Genomic DNA, 17,465 nt, shown 5'->3' on the forward strand with positions numbered 1-17,465 from the left:
TGAGGAGCTTATGAACTTTGAGCAATTTCTTTTTGCTTTTCTTTGGACTTTTTTGTTCCCTTTCCACCTTTCACTTTCTTAGTCTTCTTTGACTTATTACCACCCTTTGAAATTGCCCTGTCAGCTACCCTTTTGCTTTTACAACTCCTCTTATTATGTCCCATAGCACCACATTTTCCATATGTGACAATTGAAAATCTCCTTGGTAGTATGTGGGGATTTCTAGGTTCATCATTTGTCTTGTTCCTCTGTTTTTTTGGCCTGCCTATGGCTCTCCTCATCACTGGTGGTGCCATTGTATTCAGATCATCCATATGCCACAATTATGGTCCATTAGTTGGATACACAATGTTTGAGTAAGTGTCCATAAATGTAGATTTCCTAAACAAAACAGAACAAATGTCCATAAACAAAATATACCAAGTATACAAAAACAAAATAGACAAAGTATACATAAACAAAACAGACCAAGTTTACATGTAATTCAATCAAAGCTATAACATACAACAACATAATCCTCATGCTATTTCTTGATGTTCCACATGCAGACAATTAATGACAACAAGGTATACCAGACAAGTCCCACTTTCTGCATGAACGAAGAAAGTGCATGGGTACATACCTCAAGTTGTTTCTTGATGTTCCATATACAGAAAATTACATGACAACAAGGAACACCAGGGACCACAAGGTCCATAATAATTGATTAGTCGCCATTTATAGTAAGTTTTCATTACTGATCCGACGCAAAACAGAGACATTTGATACACTGTGCAAACATTTAAGGTACAATTCGAGTAGTTTTACTTCCGTTATGTTATTTACGCATTTTTAATTTGTGTTATGTTTTACTTTGTTTATCTTGATTTTATGCGTGGGATAGCTATGTTTTTGTCCAACAGATCCAGGTAGAAGAACCGGAGAACTCAAACACAACAGTGCGAGAGTCCGACATGCAAAAGAGCAGAAAACACCGGTACAGGAGGCCTGACACGGCCACCCGTGTCACCTGACACGGGCCGTGTCAGGGCAAGGGAAGCAGAGGAAGGAAAACAGTAGCCTGACACGGCCACCCGTGTCAACTGACACGGGCCGTGTCAGGCAGAAACCCCCCCGTGTTAGGCTTAACATGGGCGTGTCAGGAGAAACAGTAGGCTGACACGGCCACCCATGTCAGCTGACACGGGCCGTGTCAGCCCAAGCCCAATATTTCCAATTTTCTCGGGTCTTTCATTCTACGGGCTTTTTGGAGACATTTGTGGACCTGTCCAACTGCTGCTGGGAACTTTCACTATAAAAAGAGGTCTTCTGCCAAAGGAAAAATCATCTTGGAATATAACAAACCATAGTATTGTGAAGCAATCAAGTATTACAAAGATCAAGGTATTTGAAGAGCTGAAGAGATTCATGAGCGGGAGTGATTGAAGATCAAAGTCATCCAATTACTTGTAATGTGTAATTTTTATCTTGAATTTGTTTTAAACAATACGAGTAGCTAAACCCCCCAATGCTAGGGGGTGTCCCTGATTTAGAATTGTAATGAATTTGAGTTTACATTTGCATTTATAATATTTTATTTACGGTAACCTTTTGATGTGTTTATTGCTTTCTCTTTCGGACCAATTGAGATTGATCTATGTTACCACTTAGACTGGACCGCCAGTGATAATGTTTTCATCAGGTTACTCTGCAGTAGATATCACCTAGGACTAGGGATACCCTGTATGAACCAGAGCATTCTTGATATTATACAGCTTAACTTCACCCTAATTGGCTATGGACATAGGAATTAGGGTAGATTGATTAAAGGTTTTCTCACCAAGGACTTGGGAGAAAATACCCTTGAGAACTGGTAGTAATTGATATTTGTTGATGCAATAGTAACTCAGAGTTATTACAGGGATAAATCATACACCTTCCCTAACATTGTTCCTTTTTCTCTATAAACCCTTATTTTCATATTTCTTTATTATTTTCTTTTTACACTCAAAAACCAAATTAATATTTTTTGTTTAATTGAATTATAAGTTAAACTCAATACTAACGTGCAGTCCTTGAGATCGACATTCGGGGAATTTCCCCATTATTACTATAAAAGGCAAAATAGTACACTTGCTATTTTCCCAATCAAGTTTTTGGCGCCGTTGCCGGGGACTGCCAAAAATATAGAGTTTAATTTTATTTCAATTAAAATTTTGTTGCTCTGCAATAAAATTATTTTTCTGTCATTGATATTTTACTAACTAGTGTATGCGAGGAAAACCTTCAGCTGAAATTCTTTTTGACGCAGAGATCGAGATAACCCTTCACAGAAGACGCAAAGAACAAAGAGTGGATTCTAGAGAAGAAAGTACCTCGGATCAACCAGAAGTCAAGGAACCAATGGCTGAAGTTCCTCCAATTCCACCTCCTCCACCTCCGGAAAGACTCCTAGGTGAGTATGGAGGTGCAAACACACCGGGTGGTCGACTGACAATTGTTAAACAACCGGTGAATGTGACAAATTTTCAACTGCATCCTAGCATGATCAATCAATTGGAAAGAAAACCTTTCACCGGAAAGGCTAATGAAGATGCCAACAAACACCTACAGAGATTTCTGACCATGAGCACCACCTTGAAAATTGATGGTCACACTGATGAAGCAAAAAAATTAAGAATGTTCCCGTTCACTTTAGCTGAAGACGCGGAAGAATGGTTCTATTCTCTCCCGGCGGGTAGTATCACTTCCTGGGAGGAGATGGAAACTGCATTCTTAAATGAGTATTTTCCAGCATCAGTATTCCTGAGAAAAAGGTATGAAATTCTGAATTTCAAACAGAGGGATGGTGAATCATTGGGAGACACTTACAAAAGATTCAAAAGGATCTTAGTCGCGTGTCCGACTCATAATATGGATCAGACAGAACAAATGCAGATGTTCGTTAATGGGCTGAAAATAAAGACAAAACAGTTGATTGATACAGCAGCCGGTGGCTCAACAAATTTCTCAACAGCCATTGGTATCAAGAGGATTATTGAAGCAATAGTTGCTAATGAGCATATAGAGGTATATGACAGATGTACCAGGCAGCCAGATGGGGTGATTGATCTAAAATTAGAGACAAATAAAATCCGTCTGGAAGACACTGTTGCTGCCGAAGTAGACAAAAAACTGAAAGCTATGTGTAAGACCCCAATTTTTGCCCTAAGATCCCTCATCATATCATATCATATCATTCATTTGCCTCAAGGATCATTGTGCACCTTTGCTTGCCTCCTAGTGGGTGGGCATCTTCTGAGTGTGGTTCTTGATCACCAAGCATGTATTGCATTTGTATATCATTGCTTTTCATTTGTTTACTAACCCAAAAGTACAAAAATATTGTCATCTAACCCTGTTACTTGCAGATGAAGCAAACTAGGTCAAACAGTCAAATCATTCATTGAGCAATAGATGGTGGCCATTCTTGAAGAATTTGGGCACCATGATCATTCATAAGAGATTCATATGAGTTATGGTATCATTTGGTATCAAGATCTCAAGAGAAAAAGGCTTGAAATTCATCAGAACATGGCTCAGTCAACCAAAACCCTAACAAAGTCAACTGTGGTCAACTGTGCATTTAATCAAGGATTTGAGGGTGTGAGATGGTTGGAAAGGTCTCATTCATGTCCATACAAGCCTCATATAACATGTCAAACATCATCAGTGAAGGATTTGAGGTCAGACAAAAAGTTTCCCAAAATAGTAATGACCTGTAATTTTCAACTGCCAAAAATGGAAAGTTATTCTCCTCAAAATTACATCCTCAAGCAAGCTTCAAATCAAAATTTGTCCAACATGAAAGTTTAAGATCTTGCTCTTGCCTTTCCAAAAAGTCCAAGAACACTCATTTCTCATGTGTGGTTGACAAGTTATGATCAAATCATTTTCAAGAATTTTGGAATTTCAAGGAGGCATAACTTTCAAACCATTTGGAAAATTTGGGTGATTCTTTTTTGAGCAAATCCCATTTGACATGTACTATCATGATCCATCATTACATTTCATCAAAAAGCATCACATAAAAAGATCATTTTTCAAGTGAACCATTTAAATTTTGATGGGAAAAATAGTGATTTTGAAAAATACTCATGATTTTCATGCCAAACCATTTCCAGCACATTCTAAATAGAAAATTGGACTTGCTTCAAAGGCATTTTTTACTGTTACATTGGTTCTATTTGGAAAAGGGCATTTTGGCCAAATTGCTTAACATGTGCATTTCACTAATCTCACTTGAACTTTGCTAATCATGCTTAACAATTGGATTAAGCCATGGTATAAAGCATTAATCATAACAGAAATTCCAGAATCACAATTCATTTTCTCAGATCCAAAGCAAAAATTCTCCAAATTCTCTCAATTTTTCTCACACTTTTCTCACTTTGTTCATCAAGAATTCATCATTCTTTTTGCTTTCTTTCGTGTTGATCTTCACTTGCAGGTGTTATTGAACAACTGTTGAAGGCAATTGGTGGAAGAAGCTTGAAGAATCGCATCTGTTGAAACCTTGCTCATCCATGGCAGTTTGAAAGTTCTTCATCATCGAGCATTGTTGAGCTAAGGAATACATTCCAGTCATTTTCCTAATCATCATAGGCCATCTATTTTCAACTTCCAAGCCGCGCAATCACCTGAATCGAGATCTGCAACTTCAAGAGGTAAGAATTCGATTCTTACAATTGCTAAAATCATGATATGGCTTTGATAGATCGTAGTTCATAGAGTACGCTGCAACTTGAATCGTGCAAATCCAGTGAGTATTGAATGAGATATCTTGATTTGAACATTTGAATGTGAAACTTGTTTTTGCTCGATCCATGCAGCATGAGTAGAATTAGGTTAAATCCTTGTTAGATTAATGATGTATGAAGCATGCTGGTTCGAATGGTATATTGCTTGCTAGTTTTTGTGAGAAAAAGTTCTTGATGATTGATGAACGTGATGAACATCTTGCTTGTGCGTTTCCAGAATTTCCTGAATCCGTCTGGTTTCATTTCGCATGTTTTCCCGTGTTTGTGGCTCATGAAGCCAATTACCACTCGACACCTCACTTAATGAAACGCAGAGTTTCATTAAGTGAGCAGCATAATTACCACAATGCCACTGCATCCAATTAATTCATTTTAAATGCTAAATATTTATTTCATTTTATCATGAAACTTCAAAAAATCATAAATAACTCTTGGATGATCCAAATTGTGTGGGGATTTTTGCATCCATCTCCATTTTTCATCTAGTTTTTTATAGGCATGATAACACAAGTTGTGCACGGATGGTTTTTATTTTGGTCTAATGTCTTTGATCATGTATGTTTTTGCATATGTTTTGCCATTTCATTCATGAAATCTTGATGCTTGCTCCAAAATGCTCGAAATTTTATATACATGATCTAGACTCATTCCTGGTGATTTTGGTATATGGTTTGCTAATTTTACATTTCTGGATTGAGAGATATGATGTGATCTTCATGAGTGTGACAATGTATGTCACACTAGGTTTTGTCCAACTTCTTGAATTTTGTTTCCATGCTTATGCTATGCCAATTGCTCTGAATTTTTGCATGTGACTACTTCTGTATGTCTAGTTTGAGCATGATTTTTTGTAGATTTTTTAAATCCATTTCCTATTTGATTGGGATTTTCTTTGCTGTTTAGTCATTTTTGAACTTTTGTGGAGTGTTCAACTTACATGACTTGTGAAATTCTCATGCCTTATCATATGAAGCTGAAATTTTGTGGATTGATTCTTAACATGTTTAACTTCATTTTGGCTTTGGTGTGGTTCATTTATCTTATTCCACTTCTGTTTTACACTTGCCTAAAGTCGATTATTGATTTGATGCCCTGTATGAGCTTGTATGAACATGCTTTGACTTGTTGATTTTAATTGACTGACTTCCACTTGTCCAAATAGCATGAAATTTGGTATGTTTCTCATTTGATGTGTTCTGTTTAAGCTTGAATTTTCTGGGAATTTATTGAGCTATTTTGGTATTGGTTTGATTGTGATCATTCTGTTTGCTCCCATGTGATTCCAAAATGCATAGTTTGACATGTTTAGCTTATGAAATGGATTTGGTGCATAGTTTTGATGTGAGACCAATTGGATTCTATTCTTGTTTGATAAATCTTGATTTTGATCAATTTTCACTTGCTGTTTTGAATTTTTCACCTCCTTTTGACCCTAGGCTTGTCCTAGTGGTCTCACTTCTCACATTTGAGTTGTTTTTCAGATTAAAGAAGCAATTGCTTTAAGGAGATTAATTCAAGTTGATTGAGTTTGGTTTATTTGATTATCATGAACTAACTTGGTTTGTTTTGTAGGATGCTAACTCATTTGCTTTGAGTTTGTGCTTTGCACATGTGATTGATTGTGTTGACTGTTGGTTCATAACTTGTCTGTTTTGACTTTGTGATTGGGATACTGATTATATTTGATTGATTTCAGGTACCATAGTCGCTTTAGTTCCTTTGAGAACTTGCTATTGCTTTGCTTTGCTTAAGCGTTGAGGTAGACTCTCTTGTCTCCATGTAGTCTGGAAGACCTGGCTTGTTATTTAGCCAGGCAACTGTCTGAAGTCCTCCTTAAGAGGCGATGTTTGTGATTGTTTAACTTTGTCCCCAAGCAGGTAAAGACCTCATGTGAGGAAATTGGTAGACAAAAGAGATATGTAGCCTATCTCCTACTATTCTGTGAGTCACTCACCTTGCTCACACCACATGTGTTGATGCATAGTGAGTAAAAACCCAAGATCTATCGAGTCTAACTTGTGGAGAGAGTTCCATCTTTCTGAACTCCCACGCCTTCTGATATTCAATGCTCTCCCTGACCAGGGATAAGAGTGATGAGGCACACCCCTCATATCCTTTCATCTGCTTCACCTTGGCTCTCAATGTCAAGGTTAAGAGCACCATTTACCCTATTCCAGTTGACTTTTAAGTCTAACCCTTTGATTGAGCCTAATTGTTTGGTTATAGTGAGTGCTAAATGACTTTGTTTGATTGATTGCTTGTTGCATTTGTACATGCTTGCTTGCCTTTGTGCACTTATCATCATTGATTGTTCATTATTGCATGATCATCATTGCATATCTTTGTGATCCATGTTTGGTTTACCCATTGAGGACAACTGTAAGTCCACTCATTGGCCATTGTTCCTATGATTTGGAAGGGATAGAGTGTGAGACCATTTCACTTGGTCACTCATGTCCATTGCTTAGTGCTTGTTTGTTTGTTGTATGTGAGGATGCAATTATAAGTCCAGGTTGTTGGCATTTGTATTCCTATGATCATCCTTTGGAGGTTGGTATAAGTCCAGACAGATTGGCATCTGACATCCAAGTTTTGTTTTATTTTAGGAGATTGGTGTAAACCCATTTATTGGTATCCGATATCCGCTTTTGCTTTGTGAGATTGGTATAAGACCATTTATTGGCTTCCGGTATCATTGTTTTATTTTAGGAGATTAGTGTAAACCCATTTATTGGTATCCGGTATCCGCTTTTGTTTGTGAGATTGGTATAAGTCCATTGATGGCATCCGGTATCACCTTGCTTTTATTTTGCTTGCTCGTTTTGTTGCCTATTCCTAAGGACACACTTGAATCATCTTCTATATGATTTCAAGAGGTGAACATTTCTGAGAAGTTTTACACTCCATTATCCATACCCTCTTTGTCCTAAACCTTTTCACATGTTGTTTTCTAAAATTTTGACTTGTTGTGCAAACATCTTCATGTCTTTTCAAATTAGAAACCTGGACCCTAAGTCCTTGACATTTCAAACTCCATTTCATAACACTTCTTTGAATCAATCTTAATCATACCTTGACCATATTTTGTGAATATTCATAATCAATTAACTTCACACATTCAATTGTTTTGTGGCTTTGTCCATTGTTAATTTGTTTTCATGCATTAGCCTTAGGTTTCAATTACCATAGCGGTTGATGTAAATCTTACCTTATCCTTAGTGAGTTGATTGTAAGACTTCCGTACTGAAAACAGGGTTAACCCCTCTAGTACGTCGAAGCCGTCCTCGCATGGTGGATTGTTGATTCGGGTTGAGTTTTCTCCCATTGGTAATGAAAAGCCTTAGTGCTTGTGTTTTAAAATGGATTCACTAATTTTTGGAAATCTTTTAGCCGAACTACGGCGTTTTGATCCTTACCTTTGATGGAAGGTACGTAGGCAACGGGTTCATCCGTTCAAACACAAAAATAACTAACTTGTACATTCTTTTCTCATCATCCCATTCATGTTTGCACAATATGTCAAAAACAAGTAAACATTTTATACAACAAGTGTGAAAAGGGCTCCCTAGGAGTACCTAGGACGTGATGGGTGCCTAACACCTTCCCATTGCGTAACTTACCCCTTACCCAGATTCTCTGATCTTTTATTGGTTTTCTACGTGTAAAACTTCTTAGGTTTTTGTTCGCTTTTTAACCAGTCCTTAGGATAAATAAAAGTGCGGTGGCGACTCGATTCATTGTATACTTTGCTTATGGTTTAATCAATAAATCATATAGCGACGAATACACCGCTACACTATGAATATAGGTACTCAACAGATAGCGCAGGTTCAACCAGCTCAGGAAAGCACTTGTGAAATCTGTAATGGACCTCATCACACTGTCTATTGCTTTGCGACTCCCCAACAAATTGAAGAAATCAAATTCTTGAAGTAGAATAATCCCTACTCTAACACTTACAACCCAGGTTGGAAGAATCATCCAAACTTCTCCTGGAAAGATCAGAGAGGGAACGTTTCGCAACAGGATACAGGGCAATATCAGACTCAGTATTAGAAACAGCAATAACAAAAACATGCACCTAAAAAGGCAGACTGGGAGATTGCCATTGAAAACCTGGCAGCATAAAATAGGCAATTTGAAGAAGAGACTAGAAACAATTAGAAAAACACCACCGCCTCCCTAAAGAATCTCAAAGTTCAGCTGGGGCAGATAGCACAACAACTGGTAAGTTCTCGAACACCAGGGTCCCTACCAAGTGAAACAGTTCAAAATCCGAGAGGTCAGGAGAATGTTAATACTGTCACGACGACAGAGAAAAAGGCTGCTAAAAAGAAAAAAATCATATCACCGAGCAAGCCGACTAAAGAAGAAACTACAAAAGGAACTAAATCGGTGATTAAGTTGCCCTACCCTCAGAGAATGACAAAGAAGGAACTTAGTGAGTCAGACTTGGAGAAATTCATGACAATGTTTAAAAGGATTGAGGGTCATATGGCTTTGTTTGAAGCACTTGAAAGGATGCCCATGTACAAGAAATTCATGGAAGAGGTAATGGCTGTAAAGAAACCAACCACTGAAGACCAGGAGCTGGAGGAAGATACAAAATCTCAGTATCAAGTAGGCGTAATCAGGACATTGAATGTTATTAGACTCTCACCACTGCCAGTAGCCACCCTAAATGGAAAGATTCCCATCTCTATTCCAAACACCAAGAGGAAGGTTAAAAAGGAATCGTGGCACAAAGGAGTCCACACTGAGAAAAGAGACAACGTCCTAGTGGTGGACAAAAGGTGCAACAAGGTTTTGAACCTGAAATACCCCCCATAATAAGGGGAATGAATCGTCGAGCCATGTGACGTTAAACGAAGCACTCTGTGGGAGGCAACCCATGCTTTTTATTTCTAAGCATTTGTGTGTGTCTGTAGGTATATAGGAGTTCTACAAGGAGGAGCCAGAAGAACCAGCGGTTGACCTGACAAGAAAACCAAAAAACGGCCAAAAGGACAGCCTGACACGGCCACCCATGTCAGCTGACACGGGCCGTGTCAGAAGAGGGAAAATTTGGGAAGGATGCTTAAAAACAGTGGTCTGACACGGCCACCCGTGTTAGCTGACACGGGGCATGTCAGGAGCACTAGAGAAAAATTAATTTGAGGATGATAAAACAGTGGCCTGATGTCGCAACCTGAAAAATACAGTGTGCGAAAAAACAACCGGCGAAAAAAAATGACAGAAGAGTCGCCACCGTGCGTTATTTATCCCAAAGGAGGGAAAGGAAACGCTCGAAGTAAACCTGAAAAGAGGAAAGGAAAAGACAAGGTCTCGCAACCAAATCTTGGGTTCGGGAGTCGGTTATGCGAAGGGAAGGTATTAGCACCCCTACGCATCCATAATACTCTACGGGATGCACTTTTGTAGTTCTTGTCTAAAGGGTGTGAGTTTATATTGTGCTGTTTACTAAAAAAGGGGTTAAATGAAAATGACTCGCGCGGATGTCGCATCCACTGCATACGTATCTCATCTGAATATGAGAATCAGAGTCTTCGTAGCTCGGCTGACCTATGGGTTTGGGGGATGTGTGCTCGCTAAGACATCGCATCTTATGCCTACGTATCTCATCTGGAATGAGAATCAGAGCAAGCCGTAGTTCGGCTAACTACGGGGTTAAGGATTATGTTTTGGGGGCGGACGACGTTACTACGCAATCTACCGGATGCTCGACCTTTGGAGACTTACTCGCCTGTAGTAGAAGGAGTAAACGTGTGTTTAGGAGAAGAAAAATCAATGAAGGGTTAGGGTTTAGGATGCTCATGCAAAAAGGCAGTCCTTGACGAAGGAACCGTGCTACCTGCGGGGATACGAACACATACAAAACAAACATGTATAAAGTAAATGTGCCAACAAGGCAATCAGAATAAATCTCCCAAATGGTATCCCACAAGCAAAGTGGAATATCCAGCGAGCTATCCCTGCAAAAGTCATGTGAGCCTTCACAAAAACTCAACAAAAGGGTTAGTGAAACAAGATAAGGATTAGGAGAAAACATGCTATGACAAACGTAAGTCAGATTAGAGCAAAACAGTATGGTTTTTCATGGATAACAGTATGGTTTCAGAAACCTCAAACCCTGTGGCATACACTTCAGAAATTAAACGATTAAGCATTCAAGGCATTATTTATACATTCATATATAATTATGAACCCGTGGGCAAAAACCTGATGAAATTCATCCATCATACCTCAAGCATTCAGAGTATTCAACTTCAAAGCACAAAGGTAATGGGAATAAGGGCAAACCTGATTGGAGAGATCGGTTGAAATCAAATGGCACGGCTGGATTTGCAAACCAATGTTAGGGTTTGCTTGAGTTGAAAGTATGTGAGTCAGAATGAACCTTTCAGAGTTACCTGGAGGTTGCTCTGAACTCTGTTAGCTCTTCTCTCACTATCTTTTTCCCCAGGGTTCTTCTCTCACTATCTTTTTCCCAAACAGGGTAATAGGAATAGAATGGCCTTTTGTTTCACTGAAACTCTGAATTTATAACCTGATTTTTGTGGACCTGTGGGCTCAAATGAGAGAGGTCTAAGTCCAAGATTTTTTCTTTTATTTATTTATTTTATTATTTATTTATTTATTTTCGTTTTTTTTTCGTTCTTCGTTTTTTTTATTTTTTTCGTTTTTCGTTTTTTTTTTCAAAACACGTGGGTTTTGCCTAGCGAGCATGACAGCTCATGAACAAACCTTTGCTCCTTCAAGATTAACGTTTTGACTGACGAATAGACCCCTGTTGGAAGTAACTCAAGTCTTTCCCTTGTGTTGACTGATCATCTAAATAGAGCCCACAAAGTATCCTGGATGATGTTCTAGCTTCTTGGATCCGATTCCGATTGCCATGATGAAATGCAAATGCTAAATGACCTAAAAATGAATGCATGCATGAGGTGTAAAACGTATGCTTCCAGGAAAAATGAAGGGTAAATTTTGGGGTATTACAGCTGCCCCTATTCAATCAACTGGAGACCTGGAAAGAAGATAGCAGCGGCTTTCGTGCTTTCGAGGTATCAAGGGATTGAATACAATAAAAGCCCGAAAATTTGCACTGAAGTGAAGTGAAGTAACAATGCCTGTCAAAATCGGCAAAGAGGTGGTCTTGAAAGAAGAATCCGTCTGGTACGGTGAGAGTCAGTCTGAATACCGAAAAAGAATGTTAACCTGGATACCAAAAATAAATGGTAACACAGAAATAACCATGGCCTGAATGCCGCTCATCAGTCTGAATACTGGAAATGACTTTGATCTGAACATCAGGAGATATGAGATTATTAATATCGGTCTGAACACCGAGAGGCTGGCCTGAATGCCACAAGTTACGTCGACCTGAACGTCGGAAACTTCTTCGATCTGAACATCGGAAAATTGGCCTGAATGCCATAAGTTGCATCGACCTGAACGTCGGAAACTTCTTCGATCTGAACGTCGGAAAATTGGCCTGAACGCCACAAGTTGCATCGACCTGAATGTCGGAAACTTCTTCGATCTGAACATCGAAAAACTGGCCTGAACGCCACAAGTTGCATTGACCTGAACGTCGGAAACTTCTTCGATCTGAACATCGGAAAACTGGCCTGAACGCCACTTCGGTCTGAATACCGGAAACTTCATGCCTGTCAACATCGGCAGAAATAGGGACCGATAATAGAGGCCGCGCATGGGCCAATGACACTTGCTGGGGATAACAAAGGTAAGTCATGAACAATCTTCAGTATGAGTACTGGAAACAACTTCTGGCTTATCACTTGGGATACCGAGAATGTTTTATGCTTACATGCGTATGTTTTAATTTTTCAATGGCGTAATGCTCCATGAAAATGGAAATGCTACGCAATTTTGGAGGATGCAATGCAATATGATCCTACATGCAGGGATGCGAAATGCTGGGTAGAATGCTAAGCTGAGGTAAGGGGATCTGTTGGGGAAATGATCACCATCTTCTGGACCCTGGCAAGGCTGCTGGAGATGCACAGCGCAAAGAATTCTGTAGGGAAATGACCCGCCACACGGTGTTCTAGCAATGACGAAATACCGAGATTCTGACTGGGGAGAGAACGGCACTGAAAACCTATTGTTGGGGAAAACGATAGTGGTTCTGGCAACCACGATCTGCGAGAGATGACTCAGCAGGGGAAGCAAACACCGATACGGTACCGAGGTTCTGCTTCAAGGAAAGAAACCATGGATCTGGCATTGAACTTTGAGGAGCAGCCGCTTCTGCTGGGAAGATACAGTCTGGCACTGTCAACTCTGCTGGGGGTATATAGTCTGACACTGTCAACTCTACTGGGGAGTGTATAATCTGAAACCACCGCTTGGGGGGAGGTACAGTGGTGAGAACCTGCTGGGGATTGAAGAATCCAACGCTCTGATCAGCTCTGCAGGGATAAGATACCGAATTCATCTGTTGGGGGAAAACATTCTCGATCATCTGCAGGAGATTTTAAGGAAATGCCCCGAGGGTACCTGTTCTGAATAGACGATCCAAAGCACTTAAAATTTACAGCAATTTTAAATGTTTATTAAACATGTACCTATACAGCTCTTATGTGTCATGATGCAATGTTTATAAAAAATTCGGACGTCATTTTTGCAAACAAAACAGAAAAATGAAAATGAAAACAGAGATATACTAAATAACATGATTTTATTGATTGAACGGCCTCTGAATAGGCGTTTACATCAGGAAGCAATCCCTGGAAAGAGGTAATCGCACAACAGATAAAAACAGACATTAATCTAATGGCAATGTGAAATGGATTTCTATTGGGTTCCAATTCTGCTATGACTTGCTCGTCTTCAAGATCCTCCAGATGATCAGCTTTCTGAAAGAGTGATTGGATTGTTTCCTATCCTTCAAAAGTTTCCAGTTATTGACACGAGATGAGATTCAGAACTACTCAGAATGCGGTCATTCGCTTAATCCTTAACTTTTGCCTGGATCGCCCTTTTCGGGTTTTCAGTCCACCGGGATACCCATTTTTGCCTAAGTTGCCTTTTCAGGTTTTCAACTTACCGGGTGTACAATCTTTTCACTTTTAATCCCTAATTTTTGCCCGAACCTTTTTCATTTTCTTGGTTCGCCGGGATGCCCATTTTTGCCTGGACTACTCTTTTTATTGTCCAGCGGGTCTATTTCATGCAAAGTATTTTTTAACTGCGTCTGAGTTCACCAGGGAAGTGAAGTTTTCACCATCCATCGTTGCAAGCATTAAGGCCCCACCATCAAAAACCTTGGTGACAATATACGGTCCATCATAGTTAGGAGTTCACTTGCCCCTGTGATCTGTCTGAGGAGGAAGGATCCTTTTCAACACTAAATCTCCGACCTGGAAGCATCGAGGACGCACTTTCTGATCAAAGGCTCTCTTCATCCGACTTTGATACAACTGCCCATGACAAATGGCTGCCATTCGCTTCTCTTCGATAAGGCTCAACTCGTTGAACCTTGTCCGAATCCATTTAGCTTCGTCTAACTTGACATCCAACAGGACTCTTAGAGAATAAATCTCCACTTCAACAGGTAGGACTGCTTCCATACCATACACAAGGGAGTAAGGGGTTGCCCCCGGTCGATATACGTACTGAAGTACGGTACCCATGCAAGGCGAAGGGTAGCATCTCATGCCAATCTCTGTACGTAACGACCATCTTCTGCACAATCTTCTTTATGTTCTTATTTGCCGCTTCAACAACACCGTTCATCTTAGGGCGGTAAGGGGAAGAATTGTGATGCTGAATGTTGAAGTTCTGGCACAACTCCTTCGTCATTTTGTTGTTGAGATTAGAACCATTATCAGTAATGATTCTTTCAGGAATCCCATAGTGACAAATGATTTCTTTCTTGATGAATCGGGCAACCACATGTCTGGTGACCTTCGCAAACGACGCTGCTTCGACCCACTTGGTGAAATAGTCGATGGCAACAAGGATGAAGTGATGCCCATTGGAAGTGGTCGGCTCAGTCTTTCCAATCATATCGATGCCCCACATAGCGAAAGGCCACGGCGAAGACATCACATTCAAAGGATTCAGCGGCACATGCACCTTATCAGCATAAATCTGGCATTTATGGCACTTCCGAGCATATTTGAAACAATCAGATTCCATGGTCATCCAGTAATAACCTGCTTTCAACAATTTCTTAGCCATTGCATGTCCGCCCGCATGAGTACCGAAGGAGCCTTCATGAACTTCCTGCATTAACATGTCTGCTTCGTGTCTGTCCACGTGTCATACCCCAATTTTGTCCGGGCATATTTAAATTTTATGAAATTGATTTCATTCACATCATATGCACATCATGACATGCATTCCATCATGAATAATACCTAAAATATCAGTCAGGATAAATTTATTGAAAATACAGACAAATTGGTTAATTCGTTTCTCAAGAACATACAAAATCAGCGGGTAAAAAGTTTTAAAATTAAAAGTGCAGACGCCAGTATTATTAATCTACAATTCATGTAGTTTAATTTGATGTGCTCGTTGTATTTTTCAGCGGCTGTTTCAGTTGCATTTCGACCCGCCTGAGCCGTTTAACCAGTGAAAATTTATTTCGAAATTAAAAGAGACGCTGTTTTTTTCAATAAGTATATTTTGTACTGATCATTTTAGTGTGTCCGATTTATTTATTTTTTCGATCAAATTTTTATCCTGTTTCTATTTATAATCGATCACTATTTTGTTTTCTTTTATTATTTAATTAAAACAATTAGAATTTATTTAAATTAAATATTAATTAGAAATTTTATGAGTTTACTTTCTTAAATGAATATTAAGTGTATGCAAAAAAAAAATATTTTTACATTGGATTCTATGGACAGCTCATCAATCTTATCCCAAGAAAGTCCCACTCATAATCCACACATGTTTCTCTTATGCACTGGATTTCCTCTTCTCTCACCACACTCCCCAACGGTCACACGAAAGACCTACTCACTCTCACCTCTCTCAATCTCACTATACAATACTCTCTCCTCTCCTTCAACCGAACACAACACTTCCCTATTTCTCCGCACCATAAACAAACCCTTTTCATCTTCTGCACAAAACTTCTCAATCATCTTCTTCCAAACAACAACAGCCTCTGACTCCTTCTTCCATCGGCGACTACACCCTTCCAAAACCATTTCCGACCGTCACCGACGAAGCTCTATAGCCCCTACATCCGGCCCACCGCTAAACCGCCGAAAACTGACCGTCCGCCACCAACAAAACCAATCTCCGCCGGAAAACTTTCCACGACTTGCCTTTTCCTCACAACGACCTCGCCGGAGACCCTATTCGCCTCCCTCCTAACAGCCACGACCAAACCCCTCAACATCCTCCTTCCAACTTCGCCTCTTCCGCACTTTATTCACGACGCCTACACAACAGTCAAATCACCTTCACATGATAACGAACCACACTTCACCCTCCATGATTGTTATTTTCCAAGTATCGCCATTTTATCTCTCCCTCCAGTAATATTGAGGCGCACCTTCTTTATCCTTTATGTGCTTTGGTTCCACCTTTCTGTTTGGTTTTACAGGTGCTTAATTTGGTTTGTGATTGGCTGCAAAACTATGTCCATTTTCAATTTGGTTTGCGAGTTGATAGCGGCGGAGGTGAGAATATTGTTAACGTTGAAGCGCTGCACCGGACCTAATTCAACATTACGGTAACGACAATTCAATTTCTTGTAAAGCTCTGTATGTTGATGTTGTATGGTTTAAAGTTTTTAGAAACCTTTTAATTTATTCAGTGATATTCTTGCTTTGAGAAAAGAGGAGTGATAGGCTAAAATGCATCGTTAGTGTATGAACTCCATACCCCTGTTTACTATGCATGCTTACTGGATATGTGACATTTTGGCTAAAAAATGAAAACATAGAAAAAGCAAGCCGAAGGTAGAGTGGTTTGGACGGTTCACCGTTTTTAAGAATGACAAATTATTTTTCTTCTTCTTCCTGCTGCGTTTTCGGATTTTCTTTCACCAAGGAAAGTGTGGTGGAAGGTTGAAAAGTCAACCGTTTCTTACTTTATCATAATACTCATGTGAATATTCTTTATTTATCTTAATTTAGGACAAACTTTACTATCATTTAGAATTATTATTATTCTTTTTTAAAAGTAGTATGTAGGTGTTAAAATTTGGATTTGGGGTCTTTTTTTCTTATGATGAGAACAAAGGCTTATTTTTCTTCTTTAGATATTTGGTGCATTTTTGTTACTAATAAGTACCCCTAGAATTGGTAGTAAATCTATATTATTGTTTTTTTTTTAATATTCATTGTGTATCAATTAAGCTATCTAAAATTGATCGATTTATGCCAATATCATTTCGATGGTTTTTTTGTTGGAAACCAAAACCATTTCAATTCCACCGATTTAAAAAATATTCCACTTAATTTCAAAATAAATCACATACTTCTCGATCCAAAGTCGAGCCCATTTTCAAAACACCTATGTAAGTCGATCGCTTGTAAAAGCATCGCCATCAACCTCACATGGCTTACTCTTGGGCTTTCTTACAATGAGACCTATTCGATTTTAATCGAGTAGATGTTTGATTCACTAAATAAAATCCATTTCATTCATAAAACAAAATTAAAACCTCGATCCAATATCGAGTATTTTCATTCAAAT

The sequence above is a fragment of the Lathyrus oleraceus genome, chromosome 3, assembly GCF_024323335.1.
Source record: "Lathyrus oleraceus cultivar Zhongwan6 chromosome 3, CAAS_Psat_ZW6_1.0, whole genome shotgun sequence".
Classification (NCBI taxonomy): Eukaryota; Viridiplantae; Streptophyta; class Magnoliopsida; order Fabales; family Fabaceae; genus Lathyrus; species Lathyrus oleraceus.